Source organism: Psammomys obesus, unplaced genomic scaffold, assembly GCF_907164565.1.
Source record: "Psammomys obesus unplaced genomic scaffold, mPsaObe1.curated_primary_1811, whole genome shotgun sequence".
NCBI classification, from domain to species: Eukaryota; Metazoa; Chordata; class Mammalia; order Rodentia; family Muridae; genus Psammomys; species Psammomys obesus.
The window spans coordinates 10,270,978-10,297,059 of record NW_026585797.1 but is presented as its reverse complement, the minus strand read 5'-3'; the positions used below and the strand labels follow the sequence as shown (position 1 = coordinate 10,297,059).

At 39.5% G+C, this 26,082-nt stretch overlaps 1 protein-coding gene across 7 annotated transcripts in view; it reads left to right on the top strand.

The window, feature by feature from the left end:
* The window catches only part of Lingo2 (leucine rich repeat and Ig domain containing 2), a 1,311,965-nt gene that overhangs the window by 872,481 nt on the left and 413,402 nt on the right, over window positions 1-26,082 (top strand). For all 7 annotated transcript variants that reach the window (XR_008719246.1, XM_055599279.1, XM_055599280.1 and 4 more), the window contains one exon: window positions 900-932. The gene's annotated coding sequence lies outside the window, so the exon portion shown is untranslated. The remainder of the gene's footprint in view (window positions 1-899; window positions 933-26,082) is intronic.

Genomic DNA, 26,082 nt, shown 5'->3' with positions numbered 1-26,082 from the left:
TTTTCTTTGTAAAATTAGGATACTACTTACTTCATGAGGTGGTTGTGTAAGTCAAAAGAGAAACCTCTGTAATTTAGATGCATCCCCATGAAATCTGTATGCACTGCATGTGAGACCCATAAAAGCCTGAGAGGGACACATTGCAGATAACAGCTATTCTTTGCTGGAGGACCCGTCTGGGATCACAAAGGCTGCTTTCTTTCAGTGTTTTTCTCTCACCTCCCATTCCACAGAGAGAACAATGACTTGGAAACACTGGTTGGGTAAATACTGAATTATCATAATTACAATTTCCCTGAGAAATGTGCCTTGCAGTTTGAATATTCAGCATCATAACTACAATCTCCATAAGGGATGTAGAACAGTCATTATAAACAACACAACAATCACTTGGTCCATAAGGGAGAACAGATTACTAGGGGAGGGAGTAGAGAAAGATGTGAAAGCCTGCATTCTGATGAGAATTAGGCAAGACAGTAAATCACAACTATTTTCTATGAAAACAGTCTTCCGCTGTTTTCATGATGGTAACCTTACAAGAGCTGATTAAGCATTGCCGTGTCAGTTTTTGTTTGTTTTGAGATGGAGTCTTGCTGGCCTGGCTACACTGGCTGGCCAGGGATCTCCAGAAGTGGCCCTGCCTCACAATTTTTACTCTTATATAATTTAGTTTTTATCATTTTTTTAAATGCTCCCATAATTCCTATGCCACTAAGAAATATTACAGAAGCAAACTATTATAAATACAAAAGGCCACAAAATATTTTTAAGTTATTAAAATTGAAAATTTGTATCAGGTGCTTTTTCTCCACAGTTAAATGTTAGTCCTTTGTCCAAAATAAATGAGGAAACTATTATTGGCTCTAACAAATTTTTTATCTTCCTTTTTCTTTTTCTAGATGAAGTGAAAGAAGCAAAATGCAGTTTTCAAGGTTTGTATTTTTCATAATGTCTGAATAGACATTAATAAAAAACAAAACATGAAAATAGTGAAGCCGAAATATCCTCAGTTTTTCAGATATTACCTAAAATTATCTCTTTATATTCTTCACTGCTGCATATAAAGTACAACATACATTTTTTTTGCATAGAACAACATTATAATCAAATATATTAGTTGGTTAAAAATTAGCAATGCTGTGTATATATTCAATGTTTTCTATTTCATTCATACTTTGGTCTCTGTTTTTTCTATCTTTAATATTTATTTATCAGTGATATTTACTGAAGGCATATTGCTTACAAAACCATGCCACTTTTTTTCCTTCTCCCAAACTTCATCTAGCCTACACCAAATTAAAAATAGTCTCCTTTTTCTAACAATACCTGATACCTCTAACAATAAACCTTTCTGATTATCACAGATCCTTGATTTAACTTCATATAGCTGAGAAGAAAGTAGGATTTCAACCCTGCTCAGTTGTGTTCAGATGTCTACTCTCAAATATATGAACCCCTTAGTATGATAATAAGGAAATTATTTTATACGTTTCTAATATCATTTATGTACTATTTTTAGCTCATGTGTATTTGCATACCACAATAATTTTGTAATTGGCAATACCAAATATACTTCTACAAAATTCTAATATATTATATATATATTGATCAGATATATATTTAAAAATGATAGCAGTAAATTAAATAATCTCCATTGGAGGCAAACACTGAAAATTGTCTATTAAGCACGAGTAAATGGAGTTAAATATCAGAGTTACACTAATTTTAAAGGGAGAGATACAGTGCTATTTTAATTAAGGGATTTTGCTATTACTTTATTTGAATAAACATTAAAGCATTTATTAGAATATTTAATACTTATTATACTTTAATAATATAATACTTCATTAGAATATTTGATTCCCTTTACTTCTTTACTTATAACATCTTGGAGTACTCAACAAAAATCGTGCCAGCAAAGGTGCTTTCTCTAACAATTGTCAGTGTTGAGAAGGGACTCTCATATAGCCTACTCATCTGATTTAATTTAATAAAAAAAATCATCCCCGTCAGCTCAGCTATCAATAGAACTAAGTGCACCACTGAAAAACTGTACGCAGTGGTTGAGAATCAGGGCTCCAGGCACGGGCTACTTGGATTTGAAGTCTGTTTGCTAATGCACTGTTTATCTGCCTTTGACCAGTTTAGCATCTGAAATCACTGTTTTCCTCTGTAGAGAAATGAAAAGAGTCACACAAGTTTGATAAATCAAGGGAGATGTTTCTACAAGTCATTTTATCACGACATAAGAAGGCAGCGAGCCACAGTCCCCACCCATCAGTTTGTTGTGCTACATCGGCAGATCACATTACCGTGTGCAAGTGGCACCTTCACTCTCTAAAGGAGCTCTCCTTTACGGGCATGACTTGTCGCGCTTCACCTGCACAGGTGAATTCATTATGTCATAGAATATTTGTTTCACGTGAGAATGTAAGCTACTTGGAACTGCCCATCAAATTGTGATGCCATCTTATGGACATTGCTTGTGTTTTGCTTTCTTACTAGAAAGCTTTGGCAACTGTCGCTAAGATAGAGGAAATAAACAATTTGGTTTTTTGTTAAAGAAAAAAAAGACAGTACTAAAGTATAAGAAAACATGAGGAAAGAAACTTGGCGCCAACTATTCAATCTCGATCCGAGACCAGCATGGCTATGGCTGTGGCTATGTGTGGAGGCATACCCTCTTTCTTGGTGATGTGAGAACTAACAACTGTCAAGGCAGCTTCAGGTTGGTAGAATAGAGATGAGTGTTGGGAGATGTGGAGAGTCATTCTTCAGCTAACAAAAAACGAAGGAATAAAAAGTCTGAAGATGCAGCAGGAGAAAAAATATTAAGGAATAAAAATATACGAGGTGTGTAGGAATTTGTGTGTATGTCTTGTGTCCATGTACCAACAGAGGCTAGAAAAGCAATTCTCCTTTGGTTGAGACTAAAGAGATATGTTAAACTAGCTCACTAACATCAAAAGCTCTTGGACAAGCACCCATTTAATATGGTATCTCATAGTGAGGACAAAAGCAAGAATTTATGTGAAACTTTCTACTTTGTTTAGTCTGTAATTGGGACTCTATAGCTTATTGACTGATGGCTTGGTAAAGGAGATAGTCCAACTTAAAGAGATGCCAGATATATTCCAGGTATACTAACACTGACGGTAAGCATGTAAATTCATCATGATTGGATTTTCTGTGGAGACAAACTACATCTTTTAATATAAGAGAAAAAAATGACAGTAGCCTCTTATAATCAAAAGTATTAAGTGCTTGATAATTTAAGTGAAAGAAGATAGTACTAAGAATTCTTTTTTTTTTTTTTTGAATTTTATTTTTTTCTTATCAGTTACATTTTATTAACTCTGTATCCCAACTGTGTCCCGATCCCTCATTCCCTCCCAGTCCCTCCCTCCCTCCCTCATCTCCACCGTGCCCCTTGCCAAGTCCACTGATAGGGGGGACCTCCTCCCCATTCATCTGATCCTGTTTTATCAGGTATCTTCAGGACCGGCTGCAAAGCTCTCCTCTGTGTGGGGCACTTGAGAAGGGAAAAATCAACTTCATTTAAATAAGCATACTTGATAAAAGTGTTACCTACCTGTGCAATGACAAGATGCTTTGATCTGATGGTATATGTCCCTGTTCATATGTCAAAGTCCAGATCACCAAAGTATAATGGGTAGGAAATGGGATGTTTGGGGAAGACAAGGTGGAACTGCTCATGAATAGGGACACTGCCTTTTTGAAATGTGTTCCATACAGTGGCTTGTGCTTACCATGTGAGGACCCAGGAAGCCTTGTTTACAATTCAGCAGGCTCTTATCATATACCATGGCAGCATGCCCCATAACTTTGGGATTTCCAGCCTTTAAAACTGAGAAATATGTGTTTTTACTAACTATTAAAATGATAGCCTAAATGGTCTGAGACACCACAAGAGTACTTATCTATAAATATTTAAGCATCAATGGGTGAAATGAAACTATGATTAACTCTGATCATCCAAAGTGCAAGGCCATTATAGAGAAGTTGAAATAGGTGGGATTCTAGGTAATTCCAGATTTACCACCAGAATGCTTGAATATTCAAAGATGTCCAATGTTGAAGCTGTTTGATATATTGTCTAAATGTGTAAAGCTTCTCAACTATTTATATTTTATTTAAAAAATGTTATTGCCCCTCTTAGGTACAAGTGTCATGTCCTTTTCCTGAATGGAAATCACTGTTTACACGTAAAATCTACCACAATTATCTTAATTTTATTCTGTCTTTGTTTTTAGTTAAGAAAATCTAGGTCCACAGAAGCTTAGCATGTGTTTCTAAGTTAAAGAGCAGACAATGGACAAATGGGGGCAGCAATCACATAGCCCAGTGCGGTACTTGTGATGGAACAATAAATGATCAAGAGAAGGCCTTTTGTTTAGAATGAGAATCATCTCAAACACTACACTCTATGCCAGCCACTTACCTAAAATTGTATCGATTCTTAAACATTTTTTATTAAATTTTTATTTTTTATATTAATTGCAGTTTATTCAGTTTGTATCCCAGCTGTAGCTCCCTCCCTCATTGCCTCCCAATCCCACCCTCTCTCCTTCATCTCCTCCCATGCTCCTCTCCAAGTCCACTGATAGGGGAGGTCCTCCTCTCCTTCCATCTGACCCTAGTTTATCAGGTCTCATCAGGACAGGCTGACATCTCCTAAGCCTTTTTTCTTCTCTGACTCTGTAATGAGTTATTTGATGGTAGAGTTTTGGATAATTTCATTCTAACTGTAAACCAAATCAAAAACAATGAACATCTTCTAGCCTCCTGGATTTTATTAATTCACTATGGATAATCAATGACAACAGAGCTGGAACAGAGATTGCTGAAGGTGATCAGAAAGCAAAGAAAACTAGATTTGACTTTTAGTTTTACACCACACACACACACACACACACACACACACACACACACACACAGCCATATATTAGGATTTATGTGAGGAGGAGGTTAGTTCAAATAAATTAGATAAAAAATGTTCATTTAGGGTTGCTATGAAGCTCAGCAATAATGCACTTGCTTGCCATATACAAAATTACTATTTGACACACGGCATTAATGACTTGGCAACTAAACTACCGAGCATCTGATGAGAACAGAAAATGCCCACTGAAATCATGAAGCTCAAAGGCTAAACACCAAATGAATGGAATTTTTTTTAATACAAAAAATGTTTAAAAAACAGGAAAACTAATTTCCTTTTATTACAAATTCTAAATCTAATTTCCTTTGGTTCTTCTTGCATATTTAAAAAAGCATGTGGCTCTTATTTTCATGCTAGAGATGTTTAAATATTTTCAAACTGGAAGCATTGTTTTTAGATTTGAATATCATAAGTTAGAACACTATAAATAATCTCTCTTACTTGAACATCATTCAAGGAAGCACCAATTATATATGACTATAATTAAAAGAAAAATTTATTATTGACTTTAAGGCTTCAAAAATTATTAATATGATGATCAAATTGATAACTCAAAGCATGTCCTTTATTAATCTCCTTTATAACCTTTCACATTTTTTACATCTGGAAATGTTTTGAATCTTCATCAAATCACAACTACTCCTTCAAACCTGAGTTCTCGTCATTTATCCTCTCTCTCTACTTTTTAGAATATATTATATAGTAAAACTTACCCTCTCTGTGTAAATCTTTCTGTCTTTCTCTATTTCCTCTCCGATTTTATATTGCCACATTTTGGTTTTCCTGTGAGAAAAGGAGAGATAAGACAGAATGTAGAAATGCTAAGGTTATGCAAATGTAGAATACTCTCTTCATTATATAGTTATATAGATTTTGTAATAGAAATAAGAATGTTGATGGCCTTAAGACCATGCTATTGTTGGAAGAACTAGGTAGTGCCCTCATGAATCGAAGTCAGGGCAATGAACTCACAGTGAACACAGCTTTTGTCTCCACTTTCTCACAAAACTTAACTAAAATAAGAATAAGGAATAGAGTAACCATAACCAAACACAGTAATAAGAAGCAGGGTGAAACAATAACTAATATCACAAGATAATGTAACTAATGAAGAAAGGATTGTAGAAAGGGCATTTTCCTTCACAGAGCAGATAGTTGCAGCTGAAACTTACATAGATAAATTGTTCGAATTGCTGAACCTTGAAATAGCTTGTGAACCTGATATACTAAAGATAAGGATTGTAAACGTAACTAAGCACTGATGAATAGAAGTTGAAAGTCTATAAATGGAGTAACTAGACACCCACATCTTCATTCTCACACCACAAATCCAATTAACAACCCTCGCCAATTTCTCAAAGACTTGGGAGAAGAAAAACTACTTCTGCATCCATCATGGCTTGTTCCTGGTAACATCATTTGCGTGATGAGGGGCGGAAGAAAGGACAGAAACATACAGGGACACATGTACAGAGAACCTGTGATCAAGTTGACAGTGTTTTCTCTGGTGGAGAGGCACCAGCTAAGCTCCAGCATGCTTACACACAGACTAGAGCAAGAATTTGCCGGTTACCTGATCTGACCTGATGAAGGCTTTGTGAGTTGTGAACTGAGAGATTGGCCCCTCACATTCAGTCAGGAAGCTTCGAATCCTTACACATTAACTTGGGGCTTGTTTGGCTCTTTTAAACATGAGAATCATAAGAAAAAGTCCAGTTCCACATTTTGAGTAAAATTTTAAACAACCTTTAATTAAATATTCACCCGGATGATAGGCTCTGGTCAGGATCATTTGGGGATCCCAGAAAATGGCAATGAGTCATATTTTGCAGATGCTTACAAAGGCAGACCCACAAGTCCTACATATATCCCATTAGGTCCAATCAGGGGCAAGCATATATCATCACATACTTCCTCCCATTATTCCGCCAGCCTACATCCAGCCATGGGTACATACTGACGTGTTTCCTGCCCAGGTAGCTTCCAAGTATACCAAGTCAAGCACATCCAGCGCAGTTGGGTCAAAACAACCTTGATTAAGGGAGTGAAATAATGTGGCCTGTGAGCTCACAAGAACCATGACCCCCAGCATTCCAGGAAGTAACCTGTCCTTAGGCATGTGGAGCTTACGGGGTACCTTTAACACTTACAACTCCCTACAGACTATGAATGAATAAATGGATGGATGGATGGATGGATGGATGGATGGATGGATGGATAGATGGATGGATGGATGGATGGAAGAATGAATACAGTATGGTTATTGATAAATAGGGCTTTAACTTATTTATTTAATTTGGCTCTTAGAACTATGAAAGCCAGAAAGCCAACCTTATGCATTCAATTCAGGAAAACAGAAGGGTCTTTTTCTGTAGTCTATGAATCCACAGGAAAGATAACTGCAGAAACAGACACATTTATTTTTTTTCCAGCAAATAAACATCAGATTGTAGTTTTTTTATTTGTTTTGTTTTGTTTATGGGCTATACTGGAACTCATTAATTTATAGATTCCACTAATGTGCCAGTAGCTTTCTGGGTCCTCCGAAACACAAGGAGGGAACTATTTTTAGGAAAGAGAAACAGCATTACAAAAAAAAAAAAAAAAAAAAAAAAAAAAACCAGACATGGCAGAAAGAATTATAAGAACTGTAATGTCTTCAAGTTAGAAGACATGATTTTTTCCAGAATGAAATGTGATACTATTTTATTTTGAAAAAAAGAAAGAAAACCATAAAGGCTCTCAGAAATAAAATATATAACATGTATGGAATAAGAGAAATCAGTATATGTAGAGGTGTATATATAGTGACATACCTGTAGAGAAGAATGAGACAAAAAGATTAAGAGCAGGGAAATGTTCAGAAAGACAATAGATGTGAAATTCCAAGCAGTGTATCAGACCAGTTCAGCAGGTGGTTAGAGGTGAATGATCCCTAATAATAACCACAAGCTGATTTCCCAGACCCAGATACAGTTTCCAGATTTCAAGAGCCGAGCATTCTACCAGCAAATGAGAAAAATATGTCATGACAACACTTCAGAACAGAACAGACAGACAATATCCACTCTGATGCCTGATAGAGAAGAGAAAGGAAGTATCAGACACACTGGTACTTCTCAGTATCAGATGTGCAGGTGATGATTTAATGCTTTGAAAATGCAACATGTTCCATCAAGAGAGACAAAGAAATAGTTCCAAGAAAATGTATATATATATATATATATATATATATATATATATATATATATATATATATATATACATACACACACATATATATGTATATACATATGTATATATATATGTATATATATTCTTTAGTATATGTCTCTCTGTATATATTTATACATAACACATATGAATGTCTTCCTATATATCTATATACATATGTATATATGGGTAGTATTTCCTTGTTTATATGTATACACACACAAAGAAAATACACAGACATACACACGTATGTATGCATATGCGAAGAACATCCCTAGGTTTCCAGAGAACTATGTTCCAAGCTTACAGTGTGATTTCCAGAACAGCCCATGCGAGTTGCTTAGTTAGATGCTGGGGAGGTGAATCTCACAAATCTCATCTACACACAGCAGCAGCAGACCGACTGAAGACCATGAGCTATGCATTCCTACAAACTAAGAGGAACTTCTGTGGGAAACTATGGGATTGAACTTCGGTATAGTCAAAAATGCCACACAGGCTATGAAACAGGGAAATTATAGATGGCAAGGAAGACTAAAAATAGAGATATATTTATGAAACATTATACTAGTTAGCTCTAAATATTTCTAAAGTATGATATTGCGAGAACAACTGAATTTAACTAAAGTTAAAATAACCTCTCCTGTTTATGTGATTGTATAATTGAAGTAGACAAACTTCATTTTAGATTTCATAAACTGATGATAATGATGATTTACTCATGTTATTTTAAGAGCTTTTTATTAAAATAAAGGACTGCGGGAAAGTGAGAGTAGAGGGTTGTTAAATCTGAGAACCACAAAGAGAAAAGACCAAATCCATGATTGTGCAACTAAAGTAAGCTGTATTTGGGGGTGCATGAAGGACTGGCCAGCTGGCTGCCCCACTCTAAGTTGGAATTTGAGAGAGCAGTCCCTGATAGCCTCTTAAAGACCCTTTTATAAGAGAGATAAGGTATTCACAGCGGTGAGAGATCTGATGGATATACATTGTTAGAAAAATACAATGAAAAGGAAAGGAACAAAGACAAGGATATACATGATGTGAATAGGGTTGCAAGAGGTCCACAGCAGACCTAAGAAACAGAAACATACCTTAATTACAACAGAGAACAAATGACCCAGGCCCGGGGGATCCTGCAGAAGCCGATACTCCAACCAAGCACCATGCATGGAGAAGACCTAGAACCCCTGTTCAAAGGAAGCCCATTGGCTGCTCAGTTGCCTAGTGGGTTCCCTAGTAGGGGGATCAGGGGCTGCCTCTGACATGAATTCAATGTCTGGCTCTTTGATCACTCCCCCCTGGGGGGTGTAGTCTTGCCAAGTCACAGAGGAAGATGATGCAGCAGGCCTTGATGAGAACTGATAGGCTAGGGTCAGATAGAAGGAGAGGAGCTCCTCCCCTATCAGGGGACTAGGGAAAGGGCATAGGGGGAGGAGTGGGAGGCTAGGTGGGACTGGGAGGAGATGAAGGAGGGGTCTGCAGTGAATAAATTGTAATAAATAAATAAATAACAAATAGAAACCTTATTTTGCAAGACAAACAAGGACTTATTCTTTTTTAAATAATTTTTTTAATATTTTTTTATTTTTAAATAATTTTATACATTCACTTGTATCCCAGCTGTAGCCCTCTCCCTCTTTCCTTCCCAAGCCTCCCCTCCCTCCCTCATCTCCTCCCTGCCCCCTTCCAAGTCCACTAAGAGGGGTATCCTCCTCTCCTTCCATCTGGCCCTAGCTTATCAGGTATCTTCAGGATGGTTGCAATGTCCTTATCTGTGGTCTAGCAAGGCTGTTCCTCCCTTGAGGGAGAGAGAAAGCTCAATGAGCCAGACATTGAGTTCATGTCAGAAACAATTCCTGTCCTCCTTACTAGGGAACCCACTTGGATACCGAGCTACCATGGGCTATGTCTGAGCAGGGGTTGTAGGTTATATCCATTCATGGTACTCGGTTGGATAAACAGTCTCAGAGAAGACCCCTGTGCCCAGATATATTTAGACCTTGTGGGGCTCCCTGTCCCCTCTAGGCTATACTAATTCCTCCTTCCTACATATGATTCCCTACACTCTGCCGAAGGCTTGGTTATAGGTCTCAGCATCTGCTTTGATACACTACTAGGTAGAGTCTTTCAGGTGCCTTCTGTGGTAGGCTACTGTCCTGTTACTTGTTTTCTCCTACTTCCAATGTCCATCCCTTTTGTCTTTTTAGATGACGATTGATCATCTTCCCCTGGTCCTCTTTGTTTTTTATCTTATTTAGCTGTACGTATTTTAGTATGTTTATCCTATCTGATAGGTCTATATCCACTTATAAGTGAGTATATACCGTGTGTGTCTTTCTGCTCCTGGGATATCTCACTCAGGATGATTTTTTTCTAGATTTGCCTGAAAAATTCATGATTTCCTTGTTTTTAATTGCTGAGTAGTATTCCATTGTGTAAAAGTACCACAATTTCTGTATCCATTCCTCTGTTGATAGACATCTGGGTTGTTTCCAGGTTCAGGCTATTACGAATAAAGCTACAACAAACATGGTTGAGCAAATGTCCTTGTTGTGTACTTGAACATCTTTTGTATATATGCCTAGGAGTGGTATAGCTGGAACTTGAGGTAGCACTATTCCTAATTGTCTGAGAATCCGCCAGATTGACTTCCATAGTGGTTGTACCAGTTGACATTCCCACCAGCAGTGAAGGAGGGTTCCCCTTTCTCCACAGACTCTCCAGCATGTGTTGTCTCTTGAGTTTTTGATCTTAGCTATTCTGATGGGTGTAAGGTGAAATCTCAGGGTTGTTTTGATTTGCATTTCTCTGATGGCTAGAAATGTTGAACATCTCCTTATGTGTTTCTCTGCCATTCTATATTCCTCTACAGATAATTCTCTGTTTAGCACCATACCCCATTTCTTAATGGGGTTGCTTGAATTATTGCCTTTTAACTTCTTTAGTTCTTTATATATTCCAGATATCAGCCCTCTGTCAGATATAGGATTGGTGAAAATCCTTTCCCAATCTGTAGGCTGTCGTTTTGTTCTGATGATAGTGTCTTTTGCTTTACAGAAGCTTTTCAGTTTCATGAGGTCCCATTTATTGATTGTTGCTCTTAGGGCCTGTGCTGATGGTGTTTTGTTCAGGAAGTTGTCTCCTGTGTCAATGAGTTTTACGCTCTTCCCCTTTTTCTTCTAACCGATTTAGAGTATCTGGTTTAATGTTGAGGTCTTTGATCCACTTAGACTTTAGTTTTGTACAGGGTGATAAATATGGAACTATTTTCATTTTTCTGCATGTAGACATCCAGTTGGACCAGCACCAATTGTTGAAGATGCTGTCTTTTTTCCATTGAATGATTTTGGCTTCTTTGTCAAAAATCAAGTATTCATAGATGTGTGGGTTTATTTCTGGGTCTTCTACTCGGTGCCATTGATACACCTTTCTGTTTCTATGCCAGTACCAAGCAGTTTTTATTACTATTGCTCTGTAGTACAACTTGAGATCAGAGATGGAGATACCTCCAGAGGATCTGTTGTTGTACAGGATTGTTTTGGAAATTCTGGGTTTTTTTGTTTCTCCATATGATGTTGAGAATTTTTCTTTCAAAGTCTGTAAAGAACTGTGTTGGTATTTTGATGGGAATTTCATTGAATCTGTAGATTGCTTTTGGCAGGATGGCCATTTTCACTATGTTAATCCTACTGATCCATGAGCATGGGAGATCTTTCCATCTTCTGATGTCTTCTTCGATTTTTTTCTTCAGAGACTTGAAGATTTTTTTTTTCAAACAGATCTTTAACCTGCTTGGTTAGAGTCACCCCAAGGTATTTTATGTTATTAGTGACTACTGTGAAGGTTGTTGTTTCTCTGATTTCTTTCTCGGCCCTTTTGTCTTGGGTATACAGGAGGGCTTCTGATTTTTTTGAGTTAATCTTGTATCCTGCCACTTTTCTGAAGGTGTTTATCAGTTGAAGGAGTTCTCTGATTAAGTTTTTGGGGTCACTCAGGTATACTATCATATCATCTGCGGATAGTGAAACTTTGACTTCTTCCTTTCTGATTTGTATCCCCTTTATCTCCCTTACTTGTCTTATTGCTCTAGCTAGGACTTCAAGTACTATTTTGAAGAGATATGGGGAGAGTGGACAGCCTTACCTTGTTCCTGATTTCAATGGGATTGATTTAAGTTTCTCTCTGTTGCATTTGATGTTGGCTATAGGCTTGTTGTATATTGCCTTTACTATGTTTAGATATGTGCCTTGTATTCCTGATCTCTCCAATACTTTAAACATGAATGGGTGTTGGATTTTGTCAAATGCTTTTTTGGCATCTAGAGAGATGACCATGTGGTTTTTCTCCTTCAGTTTGTTTATATGGTGGATTGCATTGATGGATTTCTGTACATTGATCCACCTTTGCATGCCTGGAATGAAGCCTACTTGATCGTGGTGAATAATATCTTTGATGTGTTCTTGGATTCAGTTTGCAAGTATTTTATTGAGTATTTTTGCATCAATGTTCATAAGAGAGATAGGTCTGGAGTTCTCTTTTTTTGTTGGATCTTTGTGTGGTTTAGGTATTAAGGTGACTGTTGCTTCATAGAATGAGTTTGGTAATGCTCCTTCTGTTTCTATTTTGTGGAATAATTTGGAGAGAATTGGAATTAGCTCTTCTCTGAAGGTCTGGTAGAATTCTGCACTTTAAACATCTGGTCCTGGGCTATTTTTGGAAGGGAGTCTGTTGATGGCTGCTTCAATTTCCTTGGGGGATATAGGGCTGTTCAATCTTTCTACCTGGTATTGACTTAATTTTGGTAGATGGAATCTATCAAGAAAATTGTCTATTTCTTTTAGATTTTCGAACTTTGTGGCATATAGGCTTTTGTAGTACGACCTAATAATTGTTTGGATTTCCTCAATTGTCTGTAGTTATGTCCCCCTTTTCATTTCTGATTTTGTGATTTGGATAGTTTCTCTCTGCTTTTAGTTAGCTTGGCTAAGGGTTTGTCTACCTTGTTAATGTTCTCAAAGAACCAGCTCTTGGTTTCATTGATTCTTTGAATTGTTTTATTTGTTCCTAATTGGTTGATTTTAGCCCTGAGTTTGATTATTTCCAGTTGTCTGCTCCTCTTGGGTGTTTCTGTTTCTTTTTTTTTTCTAAGACTTTCAGTTGTGCCTTTAAGTTCTTTGTATGAGATGTTACAAATTTCTTCTTAAAGGCACTTAGTGCTATGAGTTTTCCTCTAAGCACTGCTTTCATTGTGTCCCATAAGTATGGGTATGTTGTGCCTTCATTTTCATTTAATTTTAGGAAGTCTTTAATTTCTTTCTTTATTTCTTCCTTAACCCAGCTGTCATTGAGAAGTAAGTTGTTAAGTTTCCATGTACGTGTAGGATTTTTTGCTATTTCCATTGTTGTTGAGGTCCAGCTTTAGTCCATGGTGGTCAGATGGTATACAGTGGATTATTTCAATCTTCTTGTATCTGTTGAGGCTTGCTTTGTGACCAACTATGTGGTCTATTTTGGAGAATGTTCAATGAGGTGCTGAAAAGAATGTGTACTCTTTTGAGTTTGGGTGAAAAGTCTTGTAGACATCTATTAGGTCCATTTGAATTAGGACGTTTGTAAGTGACTTTATTTCCCTGTTTGGTTTCTCTCTAGATGATCTGTCCCTTGGTGATAGTGGGGTGTTGAAGTCTCCCACTATTAAGGTGTTGAGGTTGATGTGTGATTTAAGCTTTAATAATGTTTCATTTATTAATGTAGATGTTCTTGTATTTGGGGCATAGATATTCAGAATTGTGATATCCTCTTGGTGGATTTTTCCTTTGATGAGAATGAAGTGCTGCTCCTCTATGTATTTTTGATTAGTTTTGGTTGAACGTCTGCTTTACTAGATATTAGGATAGTCACTCCTGCTTGTTTTTTGGGTCCATTTGCTTGAAAAAGAGTTTTCCAGCCTTTTACTTTGAGGTAGTGTTTATCTTTGTTGCGTAGGTATGTTTCTTAGAGAATGTTGGATCCTGTTTCTGCACCCATTCTGTTAGTTTGTGTCTTTTTATTGGAGAGTTGAGTCCATTGATGTTGATAGATAATAATGACCATTGAATGTTATTTCCTATTATTGTGGAATTGGTGGTGTTGCCGTGAGTCATTGCTTGTTTTCTTTTGATTTTTGTTGGGAAATTATCCATAACCTATGTTTTCTTGGGTGCAGTTGTTTTCGTGGGATTGGAACTTTCCTTCTAGTATTTTCTGTAGGGCTGGTTTGCTGTTCAAATATTGCTTAAATTTAGGTTTGTCGTGGAATATTTTGTTTTCTCCCTCTATGTTGATTGAAAGCTTTGCAGGGTATAGTAGTCTAGGTTGGCATCTGTGGTCCTTTAGAGCCTGGATGATATCTGCCCAGGCCCTTCTGGCTTTCATAGTTTCTGATGAGGAGTCTGGTGTGATTCTGATAGGTCTACCTTTATATGTTACTTGGCGTTTTCCCCTTGCTGCTTTTAGTATCTTTTCTTTGTTCTGTAGATTAAGTGTTTTGACTATGATGTGGTGTGATGTGTTTCTTTTCTGGTTTAGTCTATTTGGTGTTCTGTAGGCCTCTTGTATGTTTGTGGACATCTCTTTCTTTAGGTTGGGAAAATTTTCTTCTATGGTTGTCTTGAAAATATTTTCTGGACCTTAGAGCCTGGAATCCTCTTCTTCATCAATTCCTATTTTTCTTAAATTTTGCCTTTTCATGACGTACTTGATTTCTTGGATGTTTTGTGTTTGGGATATTTCCGATTTTACTTTTTCTTTGAGAGAAGTATCAATTTCTGTGAGTGTATCTTCAGCACCTGAGATTCTCTCTTCCATCTCTTGTATTTTGTTGGTGCTGCTTACCTTTTTGGTTCCTTCTCTTTTCTCTAAGTTCTCCAGTTCCAGAGTTTTCTCAGTTTGTGTTTTCTTTGTTGATTCTAATTCTGTTTTCATGCCTTGCAACATTTCCTTCATCTGTTTGAATGTGAATTCCTGTGTCTCCAAGATGGTCTCTATTTTTTTTGTTTGTGTCTTCTCTTAATGCCACTTCTGCCCCATTTGTTTGGCTATATTTGCCTGTGTTTCTTTTTTTTAAACTTTTTTTTAATTTTATTTTTATTAATTACACTTTATTCATTTTGTATCCCCCCATAAGCCCTTCCCTCCTCCCCTCTCGATCCCACCCTCCCTCCCCTTTCTGCATGCATGCCCCTCCCCTTTGTTCACTTCGTTTTTCTTTGTTTCCATTTGGGATGTCAAATCTTTGAGAGATTTATTTGTTTCCTCTTTAACTGTTTGAATCTGTATGGCTATTTCTCTGAGAGATTTGTTGGTTTCCTCTTTATGTGCCTCAAATAACTGGATAATCATAGCTTTAAAATCATTTTCTTGTGTATCTGATGAGTTTGAGTATCCATTAATTTGGTGGGGGGTGCTGGTGAAGCCGTGATATCTTGATTTATGTTGGTTGTGTTCTTTCGCCAACTCCTGGCTGTTTGATTATCCGTAGTGTTCACTGTTTGTTCCTGGAACCTGCAGATCAGACGGTCTTTCTCTGGTGTCTGGAGAATTCTTCAGGAAAATGAGAAAGGTCCAGTGGTTTCAGTGTGTGTGCTGGTGATTCAGCTATACCTGTAGGAGGAAAGTTCGCAGGTGCAGAAGGGCAAATGTGGGATAGCATGTGATTGAGCGTGTGCGTATAGGTGTGTCCTAATGGACAGGGTGTTGGAGAATGAAGAGGCCTTCAGTGTGTGAGAGGGGTGCCTTGCAGGCACTGAAGGTGTTACAGGTACTTAAGGGATCGTAAGCACTGTTGAAGATTGTGGGTGCATATTGTTTTTGCAGGTCTGCTAGTCTTTGGTGTCTATTCAGCTGGTTATCTGCCACTGAGGGGTTTGATGGCCCATACAATCACTGGCTGGGCAGCCTGTGTAGTCAGTACTGCCACTTGCAGACTTGGGATCTGGGAAGGATTGTACTGCAGATCTGAGTCTTTGTGGCTGGCACTCTTTGGGCGTGTGCTCTGGCGGGGTGGGGTTTCCGGCGGTGCATGTACTCCAGTGGGGCCTGGTGGTGGTGGTAGGGTGTGCTCCAGTGATCCGGAGCAAAAGGGCACTAGGCGGAACTTGAGCTCCTTGGATGTGTGCTCTGAGGGGTGGTGGTTACAGATATCCGATTTGGCTGAGGGGTCTTAAGCCCTGCCTCTGCTGTCTTGGTCCCCAGGCAGTGAGCTTTGTGGATTTGGGATCCAGGAAGGATTGTATTGCAGAACTGAGTCTCTGTGGTTGGCACTCTGTGGTTGGGCCTGCGCTCTGGCGCTGGCAACGAGTGCTTTTTGATGTGCTGGGGTTTCCGGAGGTGTTTGCTCTCCTCCCATGTCTTATTCTTTAACTAGGATATAACACAGGACAGACAGGAACTCCTTTTTTAACTGTCTTAACCTGCAAAATGTATTTTTACTGTTTTTTTCTTCCATTGACTTGTAAGGTGTATTGTTCCACTTCTGGCCTCACAATGTCTATCCATCACTATAAAAAATATCGAACACAGTTAATATAATTGAAAAAAGAAGGTTGATTCCAACAGTTTGGAAGTTTAGCATCTAAGAGAAAGGATCTCTGTTTAGCTTGGCTCCTCTGAGGGAAGCAAGTGACAGAGTGTCATGACAGGAGCATGCACTTGCATGAAACAGTTTACAGCTTAGAACAAGGAGAGAGAAGGGCTACCCCACAGTCCCTTCAGACTTCACATCAGTTTCAGTGCCCAAAGAACCTGTCTGTGGTCCTTACTTACCAGAAATGTTGCTATGTCCCAACAGTGCTACTATGTAGCCCAAATGTGAATCACTGTCAGCCTTTGTGGGAAAGACAATAGATAATAGATAAGTCAGTAATTCAGCCTAAGTCACAGTCAATAGATAAGCCTTAGCAAGGGGGATGTGGAAGTTATCATGCATTCTGATTGCTATTTATTATCACTATTATTATAACATTATGTGACTTTTTAAGCTATAAATTCATATTATATTAATGAAAATATAAACTAAATTTAAGTGTATTAATACAAAAATTATAATTTACATTCTGGATTTACCACTTTCCTTGGAAAAAATCATTTTTTTAATTAAAATTTTATTTTTATATTAATTACAGTTTATTTACTTTGTATCCCAGCTATAGCCCCCTCCCTCATTCCTTCCCAAATTCTTCCTTCCTCCCTCATCTCCTCCATGCCCCTCTTAAGTCCCCTGATAGGGGAGGTCCTCCTCCCCTTCCATCTGACCCTAGTTTATCAGGTCTCATCAGGACTGGCTGCAATGTCTTCCTCTGTGGCCTAGCAAAGCTGCTCTTCCCTCATTGTGGGGGGGATCAAAGAGCCAAAGACTGAGTTCATGTCAGAGACAGACCCTGTTTTCCCTTATTAGGGTACTAGCTGCCATGGGCTGCGTCTGAGCCTCTTCTAGGTTATATCCATGCATATTATTGGTTGGAGAATCAGTCTCAGAAAAGGCCCCTGTGCCCAGATATATTTTGTCCTTGTCGAGCTCCCATCCTCTCCAGGTCTTACTAACTCCCCCTTCATTCATATGATTTCCTGCCCTCTGCCTAAGGTTTGGTTATGAGTCTCAGCATCTTATTTGGTATACTGCTCAGTAGAGTCTTTCAGAGACCCTCTATGGTAGGCTCCCGTCCTGTTACTTGTTTTCTCCTACATCTAATGTCCATCTCATTTGTCTTTCTAAATGAGGATTGATCATCTTACCCCAGGCCCTCCTTCTTGTTTAGCTTCTTTAGGTATACAGATTTCAGTATGTTTATCCTACCTGATAGGTCTAATATCCACTTATAAGTGAGTATATACCGTGTGTGTCTTTCTGCTTCTTGGATACCTCACTCAGGATGATCTGTTTTAGATCACACAATTTGCCTGCAAATTTCATGGTTTCCTTGTTTTTAATTGCTGAGTAGTATTCCACTGTATAAAAGTACCACAATTTCTGCATCCATTCCCCAGAGAAGGGACATCTGGGTTGTTTCCAGGTTATGGCTATTATGAATAAAGCTGTTAAGACATGGTTGAACAAATGTCCTTGTTGTGTACTTGAGCATATATGCCTAGGAGTGGTATAGATGGATCTTGAGGAAGCACTATTCCTAATTGTCTGAGAAAGCGCCAGATTGATTTCCAAAGTGGTTGTACAAGTTTGCATTCCCACTAGCAATGGAGGAGGGCTCCCCTTTCTCCACAACCTCTCCAGTATGAGTTGTCACTTGAGTTTTTTTATTTTAGCCATCCTGATGAGTGTAAGGTAAAATCTCAGGGTCTATCCATATTTATCACCCTGAACAAAACTAAAGTCCAAGTGGATCAAATACCTCAACATAAAACCAAATACTCTAAATCGGTTAGAAGAAAAAGTGCAGAAGAGCCTTGAACTCATTGGTACAGGAGACAACTTCCTAAACAGAACACCAACAGCACAGGCACTAAGAGCAACAACCAATAAATGGGACCTCATGAAACTGAAAAGCTGTAAAGCAAAAGACACTGTCATCAGAACAAAACGACAACCTACAGACTGGGAAAAGATCTTGAGCAACCCTATATCTGACACAGGACTACTATCCAGAATATATAAAGAACTAAAGAAATTAAAAATCAATAAATTGGGGCAAGATGGCGGAGCTGAGAGGACTCTCATTCTGAGCAGCAGCACAGCAGGATCGGCACAGTGACCAGCAATCAGAACTCGTGGCCATAAAACACAAGTGATTGTATTTCCCAGCTGAGAGGATACCCCACAGTGGGGGAATTCAATCAGCTTTAACTCACCCGGCTAAACCGCAGAAGCGATCCCGGCGCTAGGTCGCCAGTCCCAGCCCAGAGCCACACGCCAGGGTGATCTGGTCACTGTCCCAGACTGAACTGTGGGCCCACAACATCACAGACTGAATTTTCCAGTCGAGAGATAACCCCATGGAGCAGCAAACGATTGGGACCGACCTTAGGTCACCCAGATATCCCCTAGAAAAGACTCGGGTTCCGCCGGCGTCCCAGGAACCAGCCCGGAGCCAGAGCCAGGGACCCAGGCTCCGGCACAGAGCCCTGCCTGCGCGCCTGATTCGCTGCCTCAGATAGAACTGTGGGCACCAGGGCACCAGCGAATGAGTTTCACTGTCGGGTGCAAACCCACAGCGAGGGAAATGGCTGGTCTGATCTCAGAGCACTCAGCAGATACCACCACCCCGAAAAGGTCTTGGGAAAATTACCCAGTTTAGGCAGAAGCCCAGGCTCTCAAAGGCCAGAAAGGCGGAGCCACGGGCGGGCGTCTGTGCCTGTGGGTTCGACTCGCCACCCCAGACAGAACGGTGGACCCCAAAGCAAAGACTGTGTGTCCCTGGCAGGAGGAAACCCCCAGAGGGGGGGATCATCAGGTCTAACGCTCAGGACACCCAGCACCAAAAGACTTTCTGGATTCACGCAGACTCTAGGCTCTAGCTTTCTAATGCAGGCAGGAGCACTGTGCTCAGCCACCATTATTGAGTACCCCTAGGGCACTGAGGCACACAGCTGCATGCTCAGACCTACAAAAGCCAGAAAGCCATTACAGCAGCCCTCAGATACTGTGCCAAGGATAAATCAGTTATCCCAAGCTAGATTGACAAAACTGTGGGAATCCCTGGTCCTTCAAGAGGGCTGCACCCACAGCGTCTGGACCAGAGCAGTGCTCGCAGCCAACATCCCAGACCAGGACACACAGCTTCTGGTCTAGACTGAGGCACCCAGCCTTCAGACCAGAGTGGAGCCCTCAGTTACCAGCCTCCAGACCAGAGCGGCGCCTCCAGGCGCCAACTCAACCTAGGTGCACATTCTCCAGGCCTAGAGCGGAGCACTCAGCCTCTGGCCCAGAGACTTGCTGGGTGCTCCTCTCACTTTCCCTGGACTTTCACTCTCACTGGACAGAACTATGTGCCCCAGGATAACAGACTGAGTTTCCCTGTTGAAAGAAAACCCCACAGCTAGGGAATCAGCAGGTTCTTCTTGAGGACTGTACCTGGAAAACTGTAACAACAGCAGCAGCTCACTAAATTTATAATGAGAAACCCAGCAGTGGGGCAGCTGTCTTGAAAACTTCTATGGCTAAGAGGAGATTCCCCCCCTACCTAACAAAGACCACAGCTACTACTCAGGGCTATACACCTGAGGTGAGCAGTGGCAAGTCCTGAGAAACACTAGCCATACAGTGACCATAACCAAAAAGCAGAGGAGGACTCCTTCAGGAAAAATCATCTTCTGGCCAAGGGGATTCTCCCTACTTCAGGACTCCAGGAAGCACAGAAACTAACAGCCAACACCTAAAACAGCCCAATGGGTAGAGGTCAGTGTAAAAGCTCAACCAACAAAAGACAGCAATATGGCATCTCCAGAACCCAGCCATCCAGGGACGAACAGCCCTGGACAACCCAGCATAATAGAAAATCAAGAAGATGACCTTACATCTATGCTGATGAAGAGGATAATAGAGGAAACAAATAAAATACGTAAAGAATTAGAGGAAGATAAAACCAAACAGATCATGGCTATCCGTAAAGAAAGGGAGGAAGTTAAAGACAAGCAGATTATGGCCATCCGTGAAGAAATACGGGAAGATGCAGCCAAACATTTTGCGGCCTTCAGCGAAGAAATAGTTAAATCACTGAAAGAAATAAAAGAAACAGAGTTGAAGGAACTAAAAGAAAAAGGGGAAAATGCAATCAGACAGGTGAAGGAAGTAAACAAAACAACTCAAGACCTGAAGATAGAACTGGAAAAATTAAAGAAAACACAAATGGAGGAAATAATGGAGAGGAAGAATTTAGGGAAAAAAAACAGGAACTACAGAGGTAAGCATAACCAACAGACTACAAGAAATGGAAGAAAGAATCTCAGGTGTAGAAGATACAATGGAAGAAATCGATGTATCTGTCAAAGAAAAGGTTAAATCCAAAAAATTCCTGACACAGACTGTCCAAGAAATCCAAGACAATATGAAAAGACAAAACCTAAGAATAATAGGTATAGAGGAAAAAGAAGACTCACTTCTCCAAGGCCCAGAAAATATTTTCAACAAAATCATTGAAGAAAATTTCCCCAAGTTAAAGGAGAAGCCAATAAGAACACATGAGGCCTACAGAACACCCAACAAATTTGACCAGAAAAGAAAATTTTCCTGCCACATAATAATCAAAACAGTAAGCATACAGAACAAAAAAAAAAAAAAATACTAAAAGCTGCAAGGGAAAAAGGCCATGTAACATATAATGGCAAACCCATTAGGATCACAACTGATTTTCAACAGAAACTATGAAAGCCAGAAGGGCCTGGACAGATATCATGCAGACCCTAAGAGAGCACAGATGTCAGCCCAGGCTACTATACCCTGCAAAACTCTCAGTCCTCATAGACGGAGAAAACAAGATATTCAAACACAAAAACAAATTTCAACAATACCTACACACAAATCCAGCATTACAAAAGACACTGGAAGAAAAAATACAACCCAAGAATATTAGCTTCTGTCAAGAAAACACAGGAAATAATTAACCTTACTACAGTAAAACAAAAAGCAACCAAGCACACAACCTTATGACCACAGCCAACATCAAAATCAAAGGATCTAACAGCCACTGGTCAACATTAATGGACTCAACTCTCCAGTAAAAAGACACAGATTAACAGAATGGATACGTAAACAAAACCCAGCAATCTGTTACATACAAGAAACACACCTAAGGCACAAAGATGGACATTACCTGAGGGTAAAAGGTTGGAAGACGACTTTCCAAGCAAATGGACCCAAGAAACAAGTAGGAGTAGCCATTCTAATATCTGATAAAATAGACTTTCAACCAAAATTAATAAAAAGAGATGGGGAAGGACACTTCATATTCATCAAGGGAAAATTCCACCAAGAAGACATCACAATCCTGAACATCTATGCCCCAAATACAAGAGCACCCACATTTGTAAAAGAAACATTGATAAAATTTAAACCACATATAGAGCCCCATACATTAATAGTGGGAGACTTCAACACCCCACTCTCAACAAAGGACAGGTCAACAAAACAGAAACGAAAAAAAGAAACAATGTCTCTGACAGAGGTCATGAATCAAATGGACCTAAGAGATATTTACAGAACTTTACACCCAAACACAAAAGAATTTACCTTCTTCTCAGCACCTCATGGAACCTTCTCCAAAATAGACCATATAGTTGGTCACAAAGCAAGCCTCAACAGATACAAGAAGATTGAAATAATCCCTTGTGTCTTGTCTGATCACCATGGAATAAAGCTGGACTTCAACAACAACAGAAATAGCAAAAAGCCTACACACACATGAAAACTGAACAACTTGTTACTAAATGAGAGCTGGGTCAGGAAAGAAATAAAGAAAGAAAGTAAAGTCTTCCTAGAACTCAATGAAAATGAAGACACAACATACCCAAACTTATGGGACACAATGAAAGCAGTGCTAAGAGGAAAGTTCATAGCACTAAGTGCCTTCAAGAAGAAATTCGAGACAGCTCATTCAGGCAACTTAATGGCCCACTTAAAAACCCTAGAAAAAGACAAAGCAGACACACCACAAAGGAGTAGACGGCTGGAAATAATCAAACTCAGGGCTGAAATCAATCAATTAGAAACAAATAAAACAATTCAAAGAATCAATGAAACCAAGAGCTGGTTCTTTGAGAAAATCAACAAGATCGACAAACCCTTAACCAGGCTAACTAAAGGGCAGAGAGACACCACCCAAATCAACAAAATCAGAAATGAAAAGGGGGACATAACTACAGACACTGAGGAAATCCAAACAATCATTAGGACTTACTTCAAAAGTCTATATGCCACTAAATTTGAAAATCTAAATGAAATGGACAATTTTCTTGATCGATTTGACTTACCAAAGCTGAATCAGGACCAGGTAAATCAATTAAACAGTTCTATATCCCCCAAAGAAATAGAAGTGGTCATCAAAAGTCTGCCATCCAAAAAAAGCCCAGGACCAGATGGTTTCAGCGCAGAATTCTACCAAACCTTCAAAGAAGAGCTAACTCCAATTCTTTTTTTCAAACTATTCCACAAAGTAGAAACAGAAGGAACATTACCAAACTCATTCTATGAAGCCACAGTCGCCTTGGTACCTAAACCTCACAAAGACTCAACAAAGAAAGAGAATTTCAAGCCAATCTCCCTTATGAACATTGATGCAAAAATACTTAACAAAATACTTGCAAACCGAATCCAAGAACACATCAAAGATATTATCCCCATCCTGAAAGGCAAAGAGGATGGACATCAGAAGAAAAAGAAAATAGGAAACAACCTAGGAACCTGCTACAGAGGGCCTCTGAAAGCCAGAAGGAAACTGGAAACAACCTTGGAACCTGCCACAGAGGGCCTCTGAAAGCCTCTGCCATGAAGACTGTCAAAGCAGATGCTGAGCCTGATGTCCAACTGGCTGGCAGAGTGAATGGAATTTTATGTAAGAAGTGAGAAATAGTGAGAGCTGGAGAGGACAGGAATTCCACAAGGAGAGCAACAGAACAAGATAATTTGAACACAGGGAACTCCCCAGAGACTCATACTCCAACCAAGGCCTATTCATGGAGATAACCTAGAACCCTGACAATGCAGCCACTTCTGATGAGAACTGATAGACCAAGATCAGAAAGAAGGAGAAGAGGATCTCCCTTATCAGTGGACTTGGGGAGGGGCATGCATAGAGAAAGGGGAGGGAGGGCTGGATCGGGAGGGGAGGAGAGAGGGGCTTATGTGGGGATACAAAATGAATAACGTGTAATTAATAAAAGTTAAATTAAAAAAAGCAACAAATCAAGTAATCCAATTAAAAAATCAGTTACTGAGATAAACAGAATTCTCTGTAGAGGAATATAGAATGGCAGAGAAACACTTAAATAAATATTCAACATCCTTAGCCATCAGTGAGATGAAAATCATTTTTTTAAGATTTTTTTTTTATTATGTGCACAGTGTTCTGCCTACATATACATCTGCATGCCAGAAGAGGGAAACGATGGCTGTAAGCCACCATGTCGTTGCTGGGAATTGAACTCTGGACCTCTAGATGCTCTAGAATCACAGCCAGCTCTCTTCACCTCTGAGCCACCTTTCCAGACCAGAAAATCATTTATTTTACTTTTGTTAGTTCATGTGCCTATTTGCTGGGCTTCCCCCTTCCTTTTCCTTATAAGGAAACAAATGCACGTGAATTATGCTGACTTTCTAATACAAAGCAGAAAACCCTCCACATTGATTTTCATTTCTTTCTTGTAAAAGTTAGGAGATATGCTATTAGTTCAAATACTTGAAAAAGTCTTTTGCGAAAAAGTAGTCTTGTTTAGCCTGAGGATCCAAATGATAAATATAAGAGGACAAAGACTCAAAGAGCCACCTAGAACTCATTACAAAGAAATAGAAAGGTGCTCAGGGGCACAAGGGAGCACTGAGTTCTCCTTCATAGAGTCTTTCCAGCATAAGCACAAGCCCACTGGTCAAGGTAAAACATGGAAGTGATATAGGCTCAGCTGAGAATGTAAACAGTGCACCACATCCTTCTTTTGGGACAAATGCTCTGCTCAGAAGGCAAGCTGTACATTTAATCATGGTAGCTGTAGGCACCAAGGATAGTGAAGGGAGGACAATTAGAGATACTTGAGTTAAACTCTGTCCTATATTTAACAGGAGATAAAGAGAAGCGAGAGCACTGAGAATGAAGCCTCATCCTCTCTGGAAGCATTGAGGGGGTCTCAGGAAGGTCCTAGAGGACTGTCAGCTTTGCCATTAACACCATCCTTCTCTAGTTGTGCCCAGGGGAACCCTGTCCTGTACATATTCTCTTTACCACCTTTTCCTTTTTCTCCTTCCTCTCCTTCTAAATAATTCTTCAAACTACTCTAAAACTGGATCCATGTTGCATGGGGAAAACACAAAGGAAAAAAGGAAAAACAACCCCCGGTGGAAATTTCCTTTGAATCTCTTGTCTTTCGATTTTTCAAGTACAGGGTTTCTCTGTGTAGCCCTGGCTGTCCTGGACTCACTTTATATACCAGGCTAGCTCCGAACTCAAAGGTGGCTGCTTGTCTCTGCCTCCCAGAGTGCTTCCATTAGAGGTGTGCTCTGCAGCACCCAGCTTTGTCTTTATTCTTTAACTGGGAAATAAAGATACAGCGCCACTCCCCACAAGTGCAGAGACCCGACCCACACCACCCTCTATTCCCTGTGGCCAATTGATGTCTACCTGTCTACTGCTTTGCTTTCTCCCAGGCCTGTTCTATTGACCACTTTCTGTTCACCTGCTGCCTCTGTGCAGACACATACACACACACACACATACACACATGCACGCATGCAAGCTCGTACACGCATGCACATGCAAGCACATGCATGAACGCTTCTGAAGGCCTGTGTAACAGAATGGGAATGTGATGTCGAGGCCTTTCATCAAATGATGCTGCAATTTCCTTTTGCAATTCACAAACGATTTTCCATTACTCATTATAACTTCCTGTCCTAACTTTTACTAGGATCTCTTTGCTTTAAGTACCCTCAGCTCCACATTCACTCTTAGTAAGAATTCCTTTCCTCATTGTCTGCTTTCTGACACACACTAAGTCAGGCCATGCAAGTTTCTCTTACCCTTGGGAAGCTTTCTCACACTCCCATTCAAAGGGATAAATGAGAGAAGTCTGAGCTAAACTCTGTTCTATGTTTAACACTATGCAAGGGTTGCAAGAGAACTGAAAATGAAGCCTCATTCACTCTCAGAGCTGAGGGCTTCCTTCAGGGAAGTAGGTCCTTCTAACACATCCATTCAGAGCAGACTCTG